This window comes from Pristiophorus japonicus, chromosome 19 (assembly GCF_044704955.1).
Source record: "Pristiophorus japonicus isolate sPriJap1 chromosome 19, sPriJap1.hap1, whole genome shotgun sequence".
In the NCBI taxonomy this organism is placed as follows: Eukaryota; Metazoa; Chordata; class Chondrichthyes; family Pristiophoridae; genus Pristiophorus; species Pristiophorus japonicus.
In genome coordinates, this window is record NC_091995.1 from 92,168,184 (window position 1) to 92,190,974 (window position 22,791).

The following is a 22,791-nucleotide window of genomic DNA, read 5'->3' on the forward strand; positions in this document are numbered from 1 at the left end:
CTTCATAGCTAGAGGATTTGAGTATAGGAGCAGGGAGGTCTGACTGCAGTTGTACAGGGCCTTGGTGAGGCCCCACCTTGAATATTGTGTACAGTTTTGGTCTCCTAATCTGAGAAAGGACATTCTTGCTGTTGAGGGAGGGCAGCGAAGGTTCACCAGACTGATTCCCAGGATGGCAGGACTGACATATGAAGAAAGACTGGATCGACGAGGCTTATCTTCACTGAAATTTAGAAGAATGAGAGGGGATCTCATAGAAACATATAAAATTCTGATGGGATTGGACAGGTTAGATGTAGGAAGAATGTTTCTGCATCTAACCTGTTGGGGAAGTTGGGGAAGTCCAGAACCAGGGGTCACAGTTTAAGGATAAAGGGTAAGCCATTTAGGACCGAGATGAGGAGAAACTTCTTCAGAGAATTGTGAACCTGTGGAATTCTCTACCACAGAAAGTTGTTGAGGCCAGTTCATTAGATATAGTCAAAAGGAAGTTAGATGTGGCCCTTACAGCTAAAGGGATCAAGGGGTATGGAGAGAAAGCAGGAATGGGGACTGAAGTTGCATGATCAGCCATGATCATATTGAATGGTGGTGCAGGCTCGAAGGGCCAAATGGCCTACTCCTGCACCTATTTTCTATGTTTCGATGTTTCTATAATGCAAAGCAACTTTATGCACCTCTATCACCCCCTGTCCTCGCTGACCTATATTGGCTCCTGGTCCGATAACATGATTTTAAAATTCTTATCCTTGTTTTCAAATCCCTCCATGGCCTCACGCCTCCCTATCTCTGTGATCTCCTCCAGCCCTTCAACCCTCCCCCCTAAGCTCCCCTCCCCCCGAGATCTGCGCTCCTCCAATTCTGTCCCCTTCTGCATCGCCGAATTTCATGCCACCGGCCCACTTCTCCACCTTTCTACCCCTCTTCCTCCTTGGAGACGCTCCTTAAAACCTGTTGTGGATCTGTAAAGCATGCACTCCCATGTTCTGCCACCAGGGAGCGCATCCCCTGAAGTCCCAAGGAATCTCAGCATCCCTTCGGAGCACTGTATATAAGCCGGCCCCTAAGGCCTGTTCCTCACTCTGGAGTGTCTCAATAAAGACTGAGGTCACTGTTACTTTAACCTCCCTGTGTGCAGTCTCATCTGTGTTCAGAACACAGCAACTGGCGACGAGTACACGAATCCAACGCAAAGATGCAACAAACTGTGGGCATCCTGGAGAAGTTCTCAGAGGGTGAGGACTGGGAAGCCTATGTCGAACGGCTAGACCAGTACTTTGTAGCCAATGAGCTGGACGGAGAAGGAAGCGCTGCAAAAAGGACAGCGGTCCTCCTCACGATCTGCGGGGCACCGACCTACAGCCTCATGAAGAATTGTCTGGCTCCGGTGAAACCCACAGATAAGTCGTATGAGGAGCTGTGTACACTGGTTCGGGAGCATCTTAACCCGAGGGAAAGCGTGCTGATGGCGAGTTATCGGTTCTGTATGTACCAGCGATCTGAAGGTCAGGAAGTGGCGAGCTACGTCGTCGAGCTAAGGCGACTTGCAGGACAATGTGAGTTTGATGGCTACCTGGAGCAAATTCTCAGAGACTTTTTTGTACTGGGCAATGGCCACGAGACCATCCTACGAAAACTGTTGACTATAAAGACACCGACCCTCAGTAAGGCCATTGCGATAGCACAGGCGTTTATGTCCACCAGTGATAACACCAAACAAATCTCTCAGCACACAAGTGCTAGCAATGTTTATAAATTAACTGGAACTGTGTTTGCGAGCAGAAATGTACAGGGCAGAAACCACGAGTCTGCAACTGCCAGCAGGCCTCAGGTGACCCAGATGACTCAGAGTCGCAACAAAGGATGAATGCAAGGCATTGTGGAGTTGGTGGCGTTGTGGAGGCTTCCATTCAGCCTATTCATGCCGCTTCAAAGGATATGTTTGCAAGAGCTGTGGAAAAATGGGGCACCGCCAATGAGCTTGCAGATGAGCTGCAAGCTCTGCAAAACCTGCTAACCACCACGTGGCAGAGGAAGATTGGTCCATGGTGGATCAAAGCAATTTCGAGCCTCAGAGAGAGGAGGCAGATGCTGAAGTACACGGGGTGCACACATTTTCGACGAAATGTCCACCTATAATGCTAAATGTAAAATTGAATGGCTTACCCGTAGCCATGGAACTGGACACTGGCGCTAGCCACTCCATCGTGAGTAAAAATATGTTTGAGAGGCTGTGGTGCAACAAGGCACTCAGACCAGCCCTGAGCCCCATCCACACGAAACTGAGAACGTACACCAAAGAGCTTATCATTGTCCTGGGCAGCGCTATGGTCAAGGTCACCTACGAGGGCACAGTGCATGAACTGCCACTCTGGATTGTCACGGGTGATGGCCCCACGCTGCTTGGAAGGAGCTGGCTGGGCAAAATCCGCTGGAACTGGGATGACATCCGAGCGCTATCACATGTCGATGAAGCCTCATGTACCCAGATTCTTAACAAATTTCCTTCCCTTTTTGAGCCACGCATTGGAAACTTTTCCTGGGCGAAGGTGCGGATCTACTTGGTCCCAGAGGCACAATCCATTCACTACAAGGCGCGAGCGGTACCCCACATGATGAGGGAGAGAGTGGAAATCGAGCTGGACAGGCTGCAATGCGAGGGCATCACCTCCCCAGTGGAATTCAGCGAGTGGGCCAGCCTGATTGTTCCAGTACTCAAAAGTGATGGCACGGTCAGGATTTGTGGCGATTATAAAGTAACTATTAATCGTTTCTCACTACAGGACCAATACCCGCTACCTAAGACAGGCGACCTATTTGCGACGGTGGCAGGAGGCAAGACATTCACCAAGCTCGACCTGACTTCGGCCGACATGACGCACGAGCTGGAGGAGTCTTCGAAGGGCCTCACCTGCATCAACACGCACAAGGGACTGTTCAATCTTAGAAGCTGGAGCCTTCAGGATTTGGAATACACATTTGAGCTTTATGCAGGTTGGAAGTGTTTGGCATAAACTCTCTATGCACGGTCACCTTCTTGGAACAACCTCTCTCACCATTGACAGATCACTTCTGTCATCTCAACCTCGGTGCCCTTGGAAAAAATCTCACCTTTGTCCTCAGAATCCCATCATGATCGGCCCCAACACCAGTATCACCAACAACAATAACCTTCTCCGCAATCAACTGATGCTGAACAGGACAGAGGGCATCAGCACCTGATCACATTGCTGCCCAGGATGCCAGATATGGCTTCACCAAGGCCAGATTTACTTCAGTTGTCGCTGTACACCCTGGCTGCCATATGATGTGCCAGGTTGGCACCACCCCACACCAGCACCATAAAGCATCCCCACAATGCCCAAGCCATTCCTTTCACACTCATCACCATTGCGGGGGGGGGGGGGGGGGGTACTGTTATGTTTCACTATTCACTGCAGCTCACTAAGCCACTTCCAAAGGTGCACACAAATCTGCCCAAGAAGGCAAAGTGTTGAAAATAAAGATTTCAATGTTTCACAACACATTAACTAAAACTTGACATGAACATTGGCTAAAAGACCCAAGTGCCTACCCTTGTGTGTTGTTAGTTGGTATAATTGGACTAGGATGAGGGTGTGTGTGATGGGTGGCTAGTGAGATGGGGAGGTGATAATGTAGATAGAAACAGAGGGATGGTTGAAGTGCAAGGTAAATTGGTGTGAGTAAGGAATAGGATAGCACAGGAGTACGGCAGGGAAGGCAGAGTGATGGGGTTGTGAATAGGAATGGGGTACTGAAGTTGCATGTTCAGCCATGAACTCATTGAATGGCGGTGCAGGCTCGAAGGGCTGAATGGCCTACTCCTGCACCTATTTCTATGTTTCTATGTTTCATCTACAACAGATGCCCGTTTGGAATTCGGTCAGCTGCAGTGACCTTCCAGAGAAACATGAAGAGCCTACGCAAGTCGGTACCACACACTGTGGTTTTTCAGGACGACATATTGGTCACGGGTCGGGACACCATCAAGCACCTCCAAAACCTGGAGGAGGGCCTCCAGAGACTGGATCACGTAGGGCTGCGGCTGAAGAGGCCGAAATGCGTCTTCATGGCAACAGAAGTGGAGTTTTTGGGGAGAAAGATTGCGGCAGACGGCATTCGGCCCACAGACGCCAAGACAGAGGCTATCAGGAACGCGCCCAGGCCACAGAACGTCACGGAGCTGCGGTCGTTCCTGGGACTCCTCAACTATTTTGGTAACTTCCTACCGGGGTTAAGCATCTTCCTAGAGCCCCTACATGTGTTATTGCGTAAAGATGAGAACTGGGTATGGGGGAAAAAAATAAGTAATTGCTTTTGAGAAAGCCAGAAACATTTAATGCTCCAACAAGCTGTTTGTATTGTATAACCCGTGTAAAAGACTTGTGCTAGCATGTGAAGCGTCGTCATACAGAGTCGGGTGTGTATTGCAACAAGCTAACGTTGCGGGGAAGTTGCAACCTGTCGCCTCTGACTCCAGGAGCTTGTCTAAGGCTGAGAGGGCCTACAACATGATTGAGAAAGAGGCATTAGCGTGTGTGTTTGGGGTGTTAGATCTCTTCATTTCCAATGAAATACGAACTCCGATGGTAGTTTTAACTTTTTAATCTTGGCAGAGACCAACAAACTTCTTGGCTTCAAGCCAGGTCTTTGTTCTTACTGAGACACATGGTCAAAATGGCTGTATTTATGCCTGGATCAATTTACAGAAAAGAACAACCTTATTGGCTCACTACCCAAGGGTCCTAAAATGTCAAGTTGATTGATGCCTTAATGCAACATGCTGAAATGCATGTAGCATCTCTGACTTGTTGTCTGTGAATTTTCACAGCCTGTCTAAATGCAGCCTGTTTGAATACTCTATCAGGGGTAAAGAAAATGCATCAGTACCTGTTTGGCTTCAAAGCTGAGCTGGAAACCGATCACAAGCCCCTCATATCCCTGTTCACTGAAAACAAGGGGATAAATACTAATGCCTCCAGCCCGCATACAAAGGTGGGCACTCGCGCTATCAGTGTATAACTATACCATCCGCCACAGGCCAGGCACCGAGAACTGTGCGGATGCTCTCAGTCGGCTACCATTGCCCACCATGGGGGTGGAAATGGCGCACACTGCAATCTTGCTGATGGTGGCGCAGCCCGCAGACTTGTTGATGGTCATGGAAGCGTTTGAAAATGATAACTCACCTGTCACGGCCTGCCAGATTAGGACTTCGACCAGCTAAGATCCTCTGCTGTCCCTAGTAAAAAACTGTGTACTGCATGGGAGCTGGGCCAGCTTCCCCGTTGAAATGCAAGAGCTAATCAAGCCGTTCCAGCGGTGAAAGGACAAGCTGTCCATTCAGGTAGACTGCCTGTTGTGGGGTAACTGCGTAGTGCTACCAAAAAAGGACAGGGAGACGTTCATCTCGTATCTCCACAGCACACACCCGGGCATAGTAATGATGAAAGCAATAGCCAGGTCCCACGTGTGATGGCCCGGTATTCACTCTGATTTAGAGTCCTGTGTACCGCAATGCAGCATGTGTGCTCAGTTGAGCAACGCGCCCAGAGAGGCACCACTAAGTTTGTGGTCCTGGCCCTCCAGACCATGGTCGAGGATCCATGTCGACTATGCGGGCCCGTTTCTCGATAAAATGTTCCTGGTGGTGATGGATGCTTTTTCAAAATGGATTGAATGTGAAATAATGTCGGGAAGCACCGCCACCGCCACCATTGAAAGCCTGAGGGCCATGTTTGCCACCCACGGCCTGCCTGACATGGGATGTTTTACTAAATTAAAGGTAAGTTGTTGTTGTATTTATTCAAAGATAGCATTTCCCCTGAATTTCTGCAGATTTTCCTGACTGAAAAATACTTCAGTGAAACAAAATTGTCTTCAATAGCAACTCAAAACTCAGTGGTTCCTATGTGAAATTGTCAGTTGAACTGTACCAGCAGCCTTTGTGGTTCAGCAACTTTATGAAGATAATGAACGAACTTTGCAGAACTTCTGATAGTGCAAACTCTCATGGGTGGGAAACAGTGATCCAAATCTTCATGAGGCTTGATCATTTTTCGGAATCCAAATGAGTTTCAATCAAGCGTGCTGTGTATTTCCAGAATGTTGTGTGTTCATTTCAGCATTCCTATGTACAATGTTTGCCAAGCCTACAGATTGTAGCAAAGGTTGTGAGAGTCTGAAATTCAAATTATTACTCATAGCGTCAAGGCACTGTGCTGGGAGAACACATTTTATTTCAAACCAAAAGCAACACACATCAATGAGCAACAAATACATATGAAATTTTTCTACCCACTTGGTGAGAAGACAGATTGATTTTCAAAAATAGGGGCAAACTTGTTGGAACAAATAGTCTTCTGCTATTCCTAAAATGTTATTACTGCTAAATTCTCACTTTAGAATTTGTGATGGAAAACAACTTTTACATTTTCAATTAATATCTGTTACTGCAGCATGATTTACCTAAACAACTTCACTCTTTGTCACAATGTTCCTCCCATTAGTCCCTGTACAGAAATTTGTACCAATACCTTCTCTTGGATTTGACTCTAACTTGTATTACATACTATGGAATCAATGCAAATCATAACAAGCACCAAATTAAACAAAAATTTGCTTGTTGCAAAATCTCTTACTACAAACCCGAGTATCGCATTTCATAATCTTCTGAGGATTCTTGTGCGTTGATTTGAATCGCACTTCACAATGGATGGTGTTGACAAACGAACTCGAGCAGAATACTGCACTCTAAATAATACTTTCATATTCTTGGAACTGGTAAAGCATGTCTTTAAACAAACATGAGAATATTTTCAGACTTGTTGGAGCAGTTAAGATACACTCTACCGATTAAAGTAGCTCCTGAGATCAGTTTGGATCAGTCCAGAACAAGGGAGCATAACCTTAAAAATAGAGCTAAGCCGTTCGGGGGGGGTGATGTCAGGAAGCACTTCTTCACACAAAGGGTGGTAGAAATCTGGAACTCACTCCCCCAAAAAACTGTTGAGACTGGGTGTGGGTGGGGGTAGGGCGGGGGGGGGGGGGGGAGTCAGTTGAAAATGTAAAAACTGAGTGTGATAGATTTTTGTTAGGTATCGGTATTAAGGTTAATTAAACCTACCTTGGCGCTACCGGTTATCCCTCCCTTCATGCCACCCCGCCGCCCTTCTACGAAAATCAGGGCCATAGAATCTCACAGCACAGAAAGAGGCCAATCTTCCCATCGTTTCCGTGTCAGCTCTTTGAAATAATTATTAAAATTACTTCCATGACACGCAAACTTTCCCGAATATTGATAGAGGCTTTGGGATCAAATTCAGATAAGTAGTGCACATTGCTCTCGCACCTATAAGCTGCAGGGAAACCAAACTCATAGAAATGGAATTTGAAAATATATATATATTTTAAATAGGAGCCATGACCTGCTTCTTGCTCGGAGTGTTTGATCCCATCATTGAGTTTGAAGGGAGGCATGCCATCAGGATACATCCTGATGCTGTCCCGAACTTGAATAAGCACAACATTTAAAGTGAAATTAGTTTAGAAAATTCCACCTTGATTCAAAAACAACAGATATAATGCAGTGTGAAATTGAAGTGTACAAGTCTGAGGCCAAGTCTAACTTAAAACAGCTGTGAATCTGGAAGGAATTCAAGCTGCAAAAGGGATTGATGTAAATGTTTACTTGTACCAACGTGTAGTTAATAATCCCTTAATATAGGCTTTGGGTAACTTGATGGAAAATATTACCTTGTGGCAGACTTCACAAACCGATAAATCTGACATCTGGTAGAGAAGTTGTCACCAGGGTTAATCTGCAGTGATAAAGATAAACATAACCTTGTTTAATTAACTTCCTCAACATTCTTGTGGGCAGGCACTGACAGTATAGTGCAGAGGCCAGAGTTCAAGTTCTGGGCTGTGCTGAATTTGCTTGGGCCTCAGTGCGGTCACAAATGACCAGTTTCCCACTTTTTAACACAAGCCATGTGCAGATATTGGGTCAGGATCATGCTCAGCTGATGAATAGCCTGTTAACACTCTTAACACTCTATCAGATTTTGCACAGGACAATGTACTGGAGGGCTGTTGACTCTACATGGCCATATGTCAGCACCTATACCAAGAGAGAAAATGAGAAAACAAATTATAAATGAGTTAACAATCAGATGCGTTTGTGCTCAGTGTCTGCTTTTGACTCTTTATGGGTATACGATCTTTTATTTAATATGTAAATATCAGGCTTGCTGACCTTCATTGGCTCCTTGTCTGGAAATGCTTAATTTTAAAATTTTCATTCTTGTTTTCAAATCACTCTATGGTCTCGTCCTACAACCCTCCAAGATTGCACTCCTCCAATTTTGGCCTCATGCGCTTCCTTAATTTTCACTGCTTTGCCATTGGCGGCCGTGCCTTCAGTGGCCACCTTTCAGATGAGATGTTAAACCAAGGCCCCACCTGACGTAAAAGATTCCACGGCACTATTTCGAAGATGAGCAGGGGAGTTATCCCCGATGTCCTGGCCAATATTTATCCCTCAATCAACATAAGAAAAACATTATCTGGTCATTATCACATTGCTGTTTGTGAGAGCTTGCTGTGTGCAAATTAGCTGCTGTGCTTCCCATATTACAAAAGTGAGTACACTTCAAAAGTACTTAATTGGCTGTAAAGCTTTTTGGGACAGGCTGAGGTCGTGAAAGATGCTATAAAAATCCAAGTCTTTCTTTTTTTTGCCTAGGCCCCAAGTTCTTGAATTTCCTCCCCAAAACTCTCCACCTCTACTCCTTTAAGATGCTCCTTAAACCTACCTCCATGACCAAGCTTTTGGACATCCGTCCTTGTGTGGCTCATTATCAAATTTGTTTGATAACTTTCTGTGAAGTGCCTTGGGATGTTTTGCTACATTAAAGGTACTATATAAATGCAAATTTTTGTTGTTGTTGAAGGAGGATGGAGGAAGGAGAGGAATTCAATTTGCATCTTGAAGGAGGAAAGAGGTTGTGAGGTGGAGAGGTTTCGGCAGGGAATTCCAGAGCTTAGGGCCTATGCAGCTCACACCACCTCCCAGCTTAGTGTCATCTGCAAACTTGGAGATATTACACTCAATTCCTTCATCTAAATCATTGATGTATATTGTAAATAGCTGGGGTCCCAGCACTGAGCCCTGCGGCACCCCACTAGTCACTGCCTGCCAATCTGAAAAGAACCCATTTATCCCAACTCTCTGCTTCCTGTCTGCTAACCAGTTCTCTATCCACATCAATACATTACCCCCAATACCATGTGTTTTAATTTTGCACACCAATCTCTTGTGTAGGACCTTGTCGAAAGCCTTTTGAAATACAGCACAACCACTGGTTCTCCCTTGTCCACTCTACTAGTTACATCCTCAAAAAATTCCAGAAGATTTGTCAAGCATGATTTTCCTTTCATAAATCCATGCTGACTTGGACCGATCCTGTCACTGCTTTCCAAATGCGCTGCTATTTCATCTTTAATAATTGATTCCAACATTTTCCCCATTACTGATGTCAGGCTAACCGGTCTACAATTCCCCCTTTTCTCTCTCCCTTTTTTAAAAAGTGGTGTTACATTAGCTATCCTCCAGTCCATAGGAACTGATCCAGAGTCGATAGACTGTTGGAAAATGATCACCAATGTATCCACTACTTCTAGGGTCACTTCCTTAAGTATTCAGGGATGCAGACTATCAGGCCCTGGGGATTTATCGGCCTTCCATCTCATCAATTTCCCTAACAAAATTTTCCAACTAATAAGGATTTCCTTCAGTTCCTCCTTCTCACTAGACCCTCGGTCCTCTAGTATTTCTGGAAGGTTATTTGTGAAGACAGAACCAAAGTATTTGTTCAACTGGTCTGCCATTTCTGTTCCCCATTATAAATTCACCTGATTCTGACTGCAAGGGACCTATGTTTGTCTTCACTAATCTTTTTCTCTTCACATATCTATAGAAGCTTTTGCAGTCAGTTTTTATGTTCCCTGCAAGCTTCCTCTCATACTCTATTTTCCTCCTCCTAATTAAACCCGTTATCCTCCTCTGCTGAATTATAAATTTATCCCAGTTATTGGGTTTGCTGCTTTTTCTGGCCAATTTATATGCCTCTTCCTTGGATTTAACACTATCCTTAATTTCCCTTGTTAGCCACGGTTGAGCCACCTTCCCAGTTTTATTTTTACTCCAGACAGGGATGTACAATTGTTGAAGTTCATCCATGGGATCAATTGTCTTCACAATTGAATTAAAGACATCTAATTATTGACTTGCCCAGGTTAGGAATGTGCACACACTATTCTTGCTGCTCCAGTTTCTAAACACAAATTAGGAAAGCTTGGTCTCTGCATGTCACATGAAATAAAAGTAATTTTGTGATTTGCATATTACTTCTAAACACCTCTTGCCTGAGGGACAAATGTCTTGCAGAGAAATTTAAACTGGTATCAGTTCATCACCATTGGGGAATGTGAGCTTTCAAATCAGAAATTCTCATAAACCAGTGTCAGCTTAGAGAATCAAAGATGGCAGTGGAAGTGCATGGCTGCTGCAGATTTTTAGGAAGACGGATTTTTGAACTGTGGTTTATTACTTTTCCAGTGAATGAAATCGGAGGTTCACTCCTTTTTGTGTCACCTGGCTCGTGTAATCAAAAGTTAATGCTCAGCTCTCCCTTACCTTTCAACACCCCTTATCTGGATACACGTCAGTGCCCCCTAATGTTACTAAACTACTACCCCAGATGCTTAGACTAATAATCGACATAATGCAAGATCAAATCCCATCATAGCAGTTTGAGAATTTTGTAATGTATGCACCTGCGAGTATGCTCACAGGCTGGTAGAGCTGTTGAGTTGGGAGTGGCTTAGCCAGTCACGTGATGTTCACAAGACTCAATAAAACCCCAGCCAGTTGGGTTCAGGGGATCTACGATGAGGTAGGTGGTTGTGAGCCTGGTGGATGAACCGGTAATGTGTAGTCTGATTGTTAAACCTTTGCTAATAAGCCAACTAGTTCTTCATTGCAATGTGTTGCTATGAATTCTTAAGCAAAGAATCCATGCAGCAAATACATTACAGATTTGAATTCAGTTTGGGAAATAAAATAATCTGGTCTCAGTCAAAGTACCCATGAAGCTGTAAGATTGTCTTTAAAATCCCAACTGGTTCACTAACGTCCTTTCGAGAAGGAAATCTGGCATCTTGACCAGGTCTGGCCTATATGTAACGTGTTTAACTCTTACCTGTCCTCTGATCTGGTCTCGTAAGCCACTCAGTTGTATCAAGCCTTAGAAGAGGTCCCACCACTACCTTCTCGAGATAACTAGGGATGGACAATAAATGGAAGCCTTGCCAGCCAACATCGCAAGAATGCATTTTTAACTACATAACTTGGTATTCTTTACCCCACCATTCTATGGCACCACAGAGTGCTGGGGCATGGGTACAATTTAGCATATGTCGTTACTACACAGAGCAAATAGCTATATAGACGTTAGTTTTTAAAAATTTGTTTCTGGGATGTAGTTGTCGCTGGCTAATATGTCTCTACTCATCTGTAGAATAACTCCATGAGGCCTAGTGCTGTGCTTGAACTGCTGTGACCTTAAATCTCTTTATTGTAACTGCAGAGTGCAGCAGCAATGTGGTGACTAGCCTTTTATACAGCTCCTGCCTGGGCCTCCTACAGTTGCACTCTCTAGTGGTACCAGCATATATGACAACATTCCCCCCCAAAGTCTTTGATGCGAGTTAGTTACAGGTTGAGGCAATCCGGAACTCTGCGCTCCCTGGTTGATCGTCTGAGTGTCACTTCTGGCATGGGTGAGTTGGTCGGGCCACTGCTGTCTTGCAGTGTTGTTGGTCTGACTGGACTGTTGGAGATGGTGGGATCATCCTTGTGGTTGGCAGCTAGGTCTGTTGCTGATTGGGTGTGTGTAGTTGGATCGCTGAAGGGAAGGTCCTCTCCCGGTATTTCCTGGTTACCTGTAAATCGCAATTTGATCTGGTCCAAATGCTTTCTGCACATTTGTCCGTTAAGCAATTTGACAACAAACACTCTATTCCCCTCCTTGGCTAAAACAGTGGCAGGAACCCATTTGGGGCCATGAACCAGCACAAACACGGGGTCGTTTACAGTGATGTCGCGTGATACAGCCGCGCGATCATGGTACATGTTTTACCAATAATGCTTGGTTTCCACCTGATCATTGAGGTCAGGGTGGACTAAGGAGAGCCTGGTTTTGAGCGTACGTTTCATTAGTAACTCCGCAGGAGGGACCCCGGTAAGCGTGGGGTCGTGTCCTGTAATTGATCAGCACCCGCTGCAGCCGAGCGGATCCCAAACGGGAACCTGTGATACAAAAACAGTCCCTTGTGTGTGTTAATGCACGTTAATTTTTTCGACGACTCAGCCAACTCCTGGGTCATGTGAGCGGAGGTTAGATCCAGCTTGGTGAACGCCTTTCCCCCTGTTAATGTCGCAAAGAGATCATTGGCTTTGGGTAGCGGGTACTGGTCCTGTAATGAAACTCGGTTGATCGTTACCTTGTAGTCGCCGCAGATTCTGACCGTGCCATCGCCCTTTAGTACTGGAACAATCGGGCTGGCCCACTCGTTGAATTCGAGTAGTGATATGATTCCCTCGCGTTGAAGTCTGTCCAATTCGATCTCCACTTTCTCCCTCATCATGTAAGGGACCGCTCGAGCCTTGTGATGAACAGGCCGTGCCTCGGGGACCAAGTGAATCTGCACTTTGGCACCTGTGAAGTTACAGATGTCTGGTTCAAATAAGGATGGGAACTTGCTCAGCACTTGAGCACAGGAAACATCGTCCACTGAAGATCGTGCTTTGACGTCTTCCCAGTTCCACCAAATCTTCCCCATCCAGCTTCTGCCAAGCAGTGTTGGCCCGTCGCCTGGTACAACCCACAGTGGCCATTTGTGTATCTCTCCATCATAGGATTCTTTTACATTCGCACTGCCGATAACTGGGATCAGTTCCTTGGTGTAAGTGCGCAGCTTTGTCTGAATCAGCTTGGGTCTTTGTGCTTTGTTGCCCCACAGCCTCTCAAATGTCTTCTGGCTCATAAGTGATATACTTGCCCCCGCATCCAACTCCATGAAAACAGGAAGGCCATTTATCTTGACTTTCATCATCATGGGGGGACTTTTGGTAGTGAAGGTGTGCACCCCGTGCACTGCTTCCTCGAACTGTGCCTCTTTAGCTTGTACTTTATGATCCTTGCTGGATCGGAAACCTCCTGCTGACTCCTCTGCCACGTTTTGAGTCGCAGTTCTTCTGCACATTCGCTGTGGGTGGCCCTTTTGGCAACAGCTTTTGCACACATAGTGTCTGAATCGACACAGATGGGCCTGATGGTTACCCCCACAACACCAGCATGTTAAACGATTCACATTTACACCCCTTGGCGGACTCTGAGTCGGACTAATTCTTTGATCAACAGTTATTTTCTGCACAGTACTTGCCAGTGAGTTTTGATTCTGGAAGAATCTCAACGTTGAGGTCGTAAACACCTGACTTAAGGTGATGGTCCGTTTCACGTCCCATTAGTAACGCCCACAACACATTGTTGAAGAGTTCGCCAAATTCACATGGTTTCACAAGCCTTCGTAGGTCTGCGACATATTCTGCTAAATCCTGGCCCTCGGTGTGGTGGTGTGTGTAGAAGCGATACCTGGCCAGCGAAACCCGAGTAAAGGTTTCATCCTCTGCGAACTTTTCTAAACTACCAACAGCAGTCATCTCTGCGTGTAAGTCCATGATCTGTACTCTTCGCCAGTTAATATATCTCTACTTATCTGTAGAATAACTCCATGAGGCCTAGTGCTGTGCTTGAACTGCTGTGACCTTAGTCTCTTTATTGTAACTGCAGAGTGCAGCAGCAACGTGGTGACCAGCCTTTTATACAGCTCCTGCCTGGGCCTCCCACAGTTGCATCCTCTAGTGGTACCAGCATAGTATATACACAGAGTATACATATATGACACTGGCAAGGCCAACATTTATTGCCCATCTCTAATTACCCTTGAGAAGGTGGTGGTGAGCCACATTCTTGAACCGCTGCAGCCTTTGTGGTGAAGGTACTCCCACAGTGCTGTTAAGGAGGGAGTTCCAGGATTTTGACCCAACGACGATGAAGGAATGGCCGATATACTTCCAAGTCAGGTATGACTTGTTGGGGAACTTGGAGGTGGTGGTGTTCCCATGCGCCTGCTGCCCTTGTCCTTCTAGGTGGTAGAGGTCGTGGGTTTGGGAGGTGCAACCAAAGAAGCCTGTTTAAATTTATGTAAAACAAAATATTTACACAGGGAAAAGATTATGGCAGATTAACACACGGATCGACAGTGCCCAGGGACCAAGCCATTTCTGGGACCTCCGCAAGTGCCCCCTCCAAATATGGGGTCCCAGGTAGAACTCACTGTAGCGCATTTTCCTACATGTTTGTGATTTAATGGATCAGGAAGGCTGTGTAGGAAGGGTCCCCAATGTTCGTGTTGTCCAGGGCCTCAATAATTCTTATGCCACTCCGAGAAAGATGCTGTAGCATCCATGATTCATTAACTCTATGAAAAGCATTGAGTTCAAGCTTAAACATGTCACTATTTTTAGTAGGATAACTAGATAAACTACTTTTTTGCGACCCTTGTATTTGTATAGATCCTAAAAATGTTAGCCAGACTCAGATATTCCGGTCAATTCTGGAGTGTATTCCCATCTAGCTCAGGTGAAATGTAGACTTATTTCACAACATGCTTTACTGATCTTCCACCTGTGTTAAAGGTTTCTAAAAGGGGTTGGGGGTAATATATTAGTATGGATAGAGGATTGGTTAACGAACAGAAAACAGAGAGTCAGGATGAATGGTTCATTCTCGGGTTGGCAATCTGTAACTAGTGGGATGCCGTAGGGATCAGTGCTGGGACCCCAACTATTTACAATCTATATTAATGACTTGGAAGAAGGGACTAAGTGTAATGTAGCCAAGTTTGTTGACAATATAAAGATGGGAGGAAAAGCAATGTGTGAGGAGGACACACAAAATCTGCAAAAGGACACAGACAGACTAAGTGAGTGGGCAGAAATTTGGCAGATGGAGTATAATGTCGGAAAGTGCGAGGTTATACACTTTGGCAGAAAAAAAATCAAAGAGCAAGTTATTATTTAAATGGGGAAAGATTGCAAAGTGCTGCAGTACAGCGGGACCTGAGGGTACTTGTAACTTGAAACACAAAAGGTTAGTATGCAGGCAGAGCAAGTGATCAGGAAGGCCAATGGAATATTGGCCTTTATTGCAAAGGAGATGGAGTAAAAAAGCAGGGAAGTCTTGTTACAGTTATACAGGGTATTGGTGAGGCCACACCTGGAATACTGCGCGCCGTTTTGGTTTCCATATTTACGAAAGGATATACTTGCTTTGGAGGCAGTTCAGAGCAGGTTCATTAGGTTGATTCCGGAGATGAGGAGCTTGAATTATGAGGAAAGGTTGAGTAGGTTGGGCCTCTACTCATTGGAATTCAGAAGATTGAGAGGTGATCTTATCGAAACGTATAAGATTATGAGGGGGCTTGACAAGGTGGATGCAGAGAGAATGTTTCCACTGATGAGGGAGACTAGAACTATGGGGCATAATCTTAGAATAAGGGGCCGCCCATTTAAAATTGAGATGAGGAGAAATTTCTTTTCTCAGAGGGTTGTGGATCTGTGGAATTCGCTGCCTCAGAGAGCTGTGGAAGTTGGGACACTGAATAAATTTAAGACAGAGATAGACAGTGTCATGTATTCAACTATAATTGTAACCCATGTCTAAGCTGACCCAAGTTGTACACATCTTGAGAACATTGACCACAAGGAGACACTCCTAACCTGGACTTTCAGGTATAAAAGGGAAGCTCCACCCACCTTCATCACTTGAGGTCTTGGTAATAAAAGTAACTGGTCACAGAGTAACCTTCTCTCAAGTATGGGCCTCGTTTGCATTTATACTGTATAGTAAGGATATATCATTGGCGACGAGAAACTGGGATTTAAACCATGCGAGCATGGCCACTAGCAGCACAGAAGAGAGGTACTGTGTTGGTGATGATTGGGACGACTTTATTGAGAGACTACAGCAAAATTTTGTCACGAAGGAATGGTTGGGACAGGATTCGGCCGTCAAACGCAGGGCTCATCTCCTGACGGTTTGTGGATCCAGAACGTACTCTCTGATGAAGGACCTTCTAGTGCCAGAGAAGCTGGCGGACAAGACATTCAAAGAGCTCAGTAAGTTGATCGGGGAACACCTTAAACCGGCGAGCAGCATGCACATGGTGAGACACCTGTTTTACACGCACCGGCGGCGAGAAGGGCAAAGCGTTCCAGACTTCGTGGCAGATCTCTGGCAACTGCCGACCTATGTAAGTTCCCAGATGCATGAAGAGCGGAGATGCTGCGAGACTTTTTTATTGAGGGCATTGGGCACGCTGGGGTTTTCAGGAAACTTATTGAGACCAAAGACTTGACCTTGGAAGCGGCGGCTCTGATAGCCCAGACATTTATCTCAGGGGAGGAAGAGACCAGAATGATGTATGACAAAAATCTTGGCTCAAATGCGGCAAACGACCAGGCAGTCAACATTGTTAACGCGGCACACAGTTCTCTAGGCAGACAAGGGCAATCGGACATGCCCCAGCATGTAGTCGAACCCAAAGGGGGAATTCAACAGAGACAATGGCTAGCTGAATGGTGATTCATGCCATTGCAATGGACAATGCGACCAGTAATGGGGCCATCAACACCTGTTAATGGTGCGCTTAAGGACAGTTACAGAGACAGTCAGAGACGATCGACTGGTAATGGACCTTTTGTTTCCAACAACGGGGCCTCCAGCTCATGCTGGAGGTGTGGAGGCAAACACCCAGCCAGAGCTTGCAGGTATCAGCAATGTACCTGCAGAAACTGCAACGTCAGCGGTCACTTGGCGCGTATGTGCAGGAAGCCTGCAGCCAGGTTGATGTACGAGGAGGGCGGGCCCGATGTAAGCCCTACAAAGCCAAATGAATACTGGGGGAAATCGCTGGAATCTGAAGTTCAGCGAGTTCATGTGGAGCACATATACAGTTCATATACCAGGACGCCATCGATAATGATGAAAGTGCTCCTCAATGGCATCCCAGTATTAATGGAGCTAGACACGGGGGCCAGCCAGTTCCTGATGAGTATCAAACAGTTCGAAAGGTTGTGGGTGTCCAAGGCCAGGATGCCAAAATTATTGCCGATTGACGCACAGCTACGGACATGTACAAAGGAGATCATTCCGGTGCTATGCAGCGCCATGGTAGTCGTGACTCACAAAGATTCAGAGAACAGGTTGCCACTCTGGATTGTCCCGGGGAACGGTCCCGCATTACTGGGGAGGAGTTGGCTCGCTGTCATGAACTGGAAATGGGGCGATGTCAATGCAATTTCTTCTGTGGAGCGAGTATCATGCTCACAGATCCTGGACAAATTTGACTCATTATTTCAACCCGGCATCGGCACTTTCATGGGGACCAAGGTAGTGATTCACATAAACCCGTACGTCAGACCAGTACACCACAAGGCCAGAGCGGTGCCGTACATGATGCGGGAAAAGATAGAAGGCGAATTGGACCGCCTGCTGAGGGAAGGCATCATCTCGCCAGTCGAATTCAGTGACTGGACGAGCCCGATTGTGCCGGTGCTCAAGGCGGATGGGTCGGTCAGGATATGTGGCGATTACAAGGCCACCATCAATCGGGTGTCACTCCAAGACCAGTACCCGCTACCGAGAGCGGAGGACCTCTTTGCGACGCTATCCGGTGGCAAACCTTTTTCAAAATTGGACCTGACCTCAGCTGACATGACCCAGGAGCTGCCGAGTTAGTCAAAGAAGCTGACCACCATCATGACACACAGGGGGTTGCTTGCATATAACAGATGTCCGTTCGGGATTCGTTCGTCCGCCGCGATCTTTCAGCGAAATATGGAAAGCCTCCTCAAGTCGATTCCAAGGATGGTGTTTTTTCAAGACGACATCCTCATCACGGGTCGCGATACTGAAGAACACCTCCACAGCCTGGAGGTGCTACGCAGACTGGATTGGGTAGGGCTGCGACTGAAAAAGGCGAAGTACGTCTTCTTAGCTCCAGAGGTAGAATTCCTGGGGAGGAGGGTAGCAGCAGACGGGATCAGACCGACTGCGTCCAAAACGGAAGCGATCCAGAGAGCACCCAGACCCCGTAACACGATGGAGCTGCATTCATTCCTGGAGCTCCTGAGCTATTTTGGTAACTTTCTTCCCAAATTGAGCACGCTGTTAGAGCCGCAACAGGTGCTCATATGCAAAGGTCACGATTGGGTCTGGGGGGACAGCCAGGAAAGGGCTTTTGATAGAGCACGCAATTTGTTAGGTTCCAACAAACTGCTAACGTTATATGACTCGTGTAAGAAACTTGTTTCAATGTGTGATGCGTCGTCCTATGGGGTCGGGTGTGTGTTGCAGCATATGAATGCCAATGGTCAGTTACAGCCAGTAGCTTCTGCCTCCAGAAGTCTGTCCCAGGCAGAAAAGGGCTATGGGATGGTAGAAAAGGAAGCGCTAGAATGTGTATATGCAGTAAAAAAAATGCACCAGTACCTGTTTGGCAGGAAATTTGAGCTGGAGACAGATCACAAACCCCTAACGTCCCTTTTGGCCGACAACAAGGCCATAAATGCGAATGCATCGGCCCGCATACAGAGGTGGGTACTTACGTTAGCCGCCTATGACTACACAATTCGGCACAGACCGGACACTGAAAACTGCGCCGATGCACTCAGCAGGCTTCCGCTAGCCACCACTGAGGGGGCAACTGAGCATCATGCTGAGATGGTCATGGCTGTTGAAGCTTTTGAAAGCAAAGACTCACCTGTGACACCCCGTCAGATTAAAGTCTAGACAAATAAAGACCCGCTACTGCCTTTAGTTAAGAAATGTGTCCTGAATGGGGACTGGGCAGCCACATACGGGGCATGCCCTGAGGAATTTATACCGTTTCATAGGCGCAAGGATGAACTCTCGATTCAGGCTGATTGCCTACTGGTGGGAAACCGAGTAGTCATGCCCCAGATGGGCATAGAAACATAGATAGAAACATAGAAAATAGGTGCAAGAGCAGGTCATTCAGCCCTTCTAGCCTGCACCGCCATTCAATGAGTTCATGGCTGAACATGAAACTTCAGTACCCCCTTCCTGCTTTCTCGCCATAACCCTTGATCCCCCGAGTAGTAAGGACTTCATCTAACTCCCTTTTGAATATATTTAGTGAACTGGCCACAACTACTTTCTGTGGTAGAGAATTCCACAGGTTCACCACTCTCTGGGTGAAGAAATTTCTCCTCATCTCGGTCCGAAATGGCTTACCCCTTATCCTCAGACTGTGACCCCTGGTTCTGGACTTCCCCAACATTGGGAACATTCTTCCTGCATCTAACCTGTCTAAACCCGTCAGAATTTTAAACGTTTCCATGAGGTCCCCTCTCATTCTTCTGAACTCCAGTGAATACAAGCCCAGTTGATCCAGTCTTTCTTGATATGTCCGTACCGCCATCCCGGGAATCAGTCTGGTGAATCTTCGCTGCACTCCCTCAATAGCAAGAATGTCCTTCCTCAGGTTAGGAGACCAAAACTGTACACAATACTCCAGGTGTGGCCTCACCAAGGCCCTGTACAACTGTAGCAACACCTCCCTGCCCCTGTATTCAAATCCCCTCGCTATGAAGGCCAACATGCCATTTGCTTTCTTAACCGCCTGCTGTACCTGCATGCCAACCTTCAATGACTGATGTACCATGACACCCAGGTCTCGTTGCACCTTCCCTTTTCCTAATCTGTCACCATTCAGATAATAGTCTGTCTCTCTGTTTTTACCACCAAAGTGGATAACCTCACATTTATCCACATTATACTTCATCTGCCATGCATTTGCCCACTCACCTAACCTATCCAAGTCACTCTGCAGCCTAATAGCATCCTCCTCGCAGCTCACACTGCCATCCAACTTAGTGTCATCCGCAAATTTGGAGATACTGCATTTAATCCCCTCGTCTAAATCATTAATGTACAATGTAAACAGCTGGGGCCCCAGCACAGAACCTTGCGGCACCCCACTAGTCACTGCCTGCCATTCTGAAAAGTACCCGTTTACTCCTACTCTTCTTTGCTTCCTGTCTGACAACCAGTTCTCAATCCACGTCAGCACACTACCCCCAATCCCATGTGCTTTAACTTTGCACATTAATCTCTTGTGTGGGACCTTGTCGAAAGCCTTCTGAAAGTCCAAATATACCACATCAACTGGTTCTCCTTTGTCCACTTTACTGGAAACATCCTCAAAAAATTCCAGAAGTTTTGTCAAGCATGATTTCCCTTTCACAAATCCAAGCTGACTTGGACCTATCATGTCACCATTTTCCAGATGGGCAGAGAGGTGTTTATCAGAGAACTTCACACTGAGCACCCGGGCATTGTCATGATGAAGGCAATTGCCAGGTCACACGTTTGGTGGCCAGAGATAGATGCAGACCTGGAACTTTTTGTTCGCACCCAGGGAAGCCCCCCTTAGCCCCTGGTCCTGGCCCACCAAGCCGTGGTCACGCATCCATGTGGACTACGCAGGTCCTTTCATGTGAAAAATGTTTTTGGTTGTAGTAGATGCCTACTCCAAATGGATTGAGTGTGCCATTTTAAATTCAAGCACATCCTCTGCCACGGTAGAAAGTCTATGGGCAATGTTCGCCACCCATGGTCTACCGGATGTCTTGGTCAGCGACAATGGCCTCATGCTTCACAAGCACTGAATTCCAGGACTTCATGGCAGGCAATAGAATCAACCATGTCAGAACGGCACCATTCAAGCCGGCCTCAAACGGCCAGGCGGAACGAGCAGTGCAAATAATCAAACAGGGGATGCTTAGAATCCAAGGGGGTTCCCTACAAAGCCGCTTATCACGCCTCCTGTTGGCCAATAGATCCCGACCACACTCGCTCACAGGGGTTCCACCCGCAGAGCTGCTAATGAAAAGGACGTTCAAACTCAGGTTATCCCTTATACACCCTACTATGAAAGAAATTGTTGAGAGCAGGCGTCAGTCACAATGTGACTACCATGACAGGAATGCGAGGGCACGATGTATTGATGTCAATGACCCTGTTTTTGTCCTTAATTACGCTGCATGGCCCAAATGGCTTGCAGGCACTGTGACTGCCAAAGAGGGGAATAGGGTTTTGGTAGTTAAACTTACCAATGGACAAATCTGCCGCAAACACGTGGATGAAACTAAAAGGAGGTTCAGCAACCCCATAGAAGAAGCAGAGGAAGAACACGACGTAGAGTTTACTCCACCACAGGTGACCGAACAACAGAACCAAGTGGAGGAGAGCCCAGTCACTGTGGGCAGTCCGGACAGGACTGAGGCACCGCAAACAGCAGACACTCAGGCCAGTGCCCAACAACCGGAGCCCCAACTCAGGCGCTCTACAAGGGAGCGTAAACCATCAGAGACTTAACCTGTGATCCCAATAAGACTTTGGGGGGGGCAGGTGATGTCATGTATTCAACTATCATTGTAACCCACGTATAAGCTGACCTAAGTTGTATACCTTGAGAACATTGACCACAAGGGGCGAACTTGTGGGAGACACTCCTAACCTGCATTTTCAGGTATAAAAGGGGAAGCTCCACCCACCTTCATCACTTGAGGTCTTGGTAATAAAAGTAACTGGTCACAGAATGACCTTCTCTCAAGTATGGGCCTCATGTGCATTTATACTGTATAGTAAGGATATATCAGACAGTTTCTTAACTGATGAGGGAATAAGGGGTTATGGGGAACGGGCAGGAAAGTGGACCTGAGTCCATGATCGGATCAGCCATGATCTTATTAAATGGCGGAGCAGGCTCGAGGGGCCGTATCGCCTCCTCCTGCTCCTATTTCTTATATTCTTAAACGAACGAATGGGTCTGGAGTTTGTTCAACAACTGTTCCATTGTGAAGAGTAATGAGAAGACTTCAACATGTCTGCCATTTCTTGATTCATCCAAAATTCAATCAAACATATTCCTTACACAACTTATTTGGTTTTCAACTCTCCAGCTATTACACAAATAACAAGGGATATCTCTTTGCTACCCACCTCCACTCGCCCTTGCTGTTGTGTACCTGTCAGGTTTGGGGATTTTTGGATCATTTTACCACAGAAAAGATTTGGATAAATAGTTACTTTCAAATAGTGGACTGTTAAAGCAAAGCATGTTTACACACGTTTAGGGGGAGGAAAACCATATAGATGAAAGGCGGTTAACGTGCTAATGCTGCAGACATTGAAGATATTTTCCCCAAAGACCCACATCAAATCTATTGAGTTAAGAAGTTCTGGTCTGTTGTGAAGGAGAATACAGGAGGGCAGTCAGTGGTTATTTAGTTTAAGTCAAGCAAGAAAACCCACTGATGTGGGAAAGCGTCGTATGTTTATTACAACCTGTACTGATTAAATTGAGTCGCGAAAGTCAGTGCTAATGTCAGTAAGTCTTTGTAAGTCTTAAGTGTTTAGAGTTTTAAGTAAAGTTTTAAGTATTGAAATCGTGCGGCGACACGAACCGCGCGGCGACGCGGGTAAGTGTTAGAAGTCTTTGTCTATCTTGTATTGAAATCGCGCGGCGACGCGAACCGTGCGGCGACGTGGGTAA

At 46.3% G+C, this 22,791-nt stretch overlaps 1 protein-coding gene across 7 annotated transcripts in view; it reads right to left on the minus strand.

Moving 5' to 3' along the window:
- Window positions 1–22,791, minus strand: part of LOC139230043 (synaptotagmin-1-like) — a 383,490-nt gene that overhangs the window by 337,463 nt on the left and 23,236 nt on the right. For all 7 annotated transcript variants that reach the window (XM_070861801.1, XM_070861805.1, XM_070861808.1 and 4 more), the window contains one exon: window positions 7,777–7,841. The gene's annotated coding sequence lies outside the window, so the exon portion shown is untranslated. The remainder of the gene's footprint in view (window positions 1–7,776; window positions 7,842–22,791) is intronic.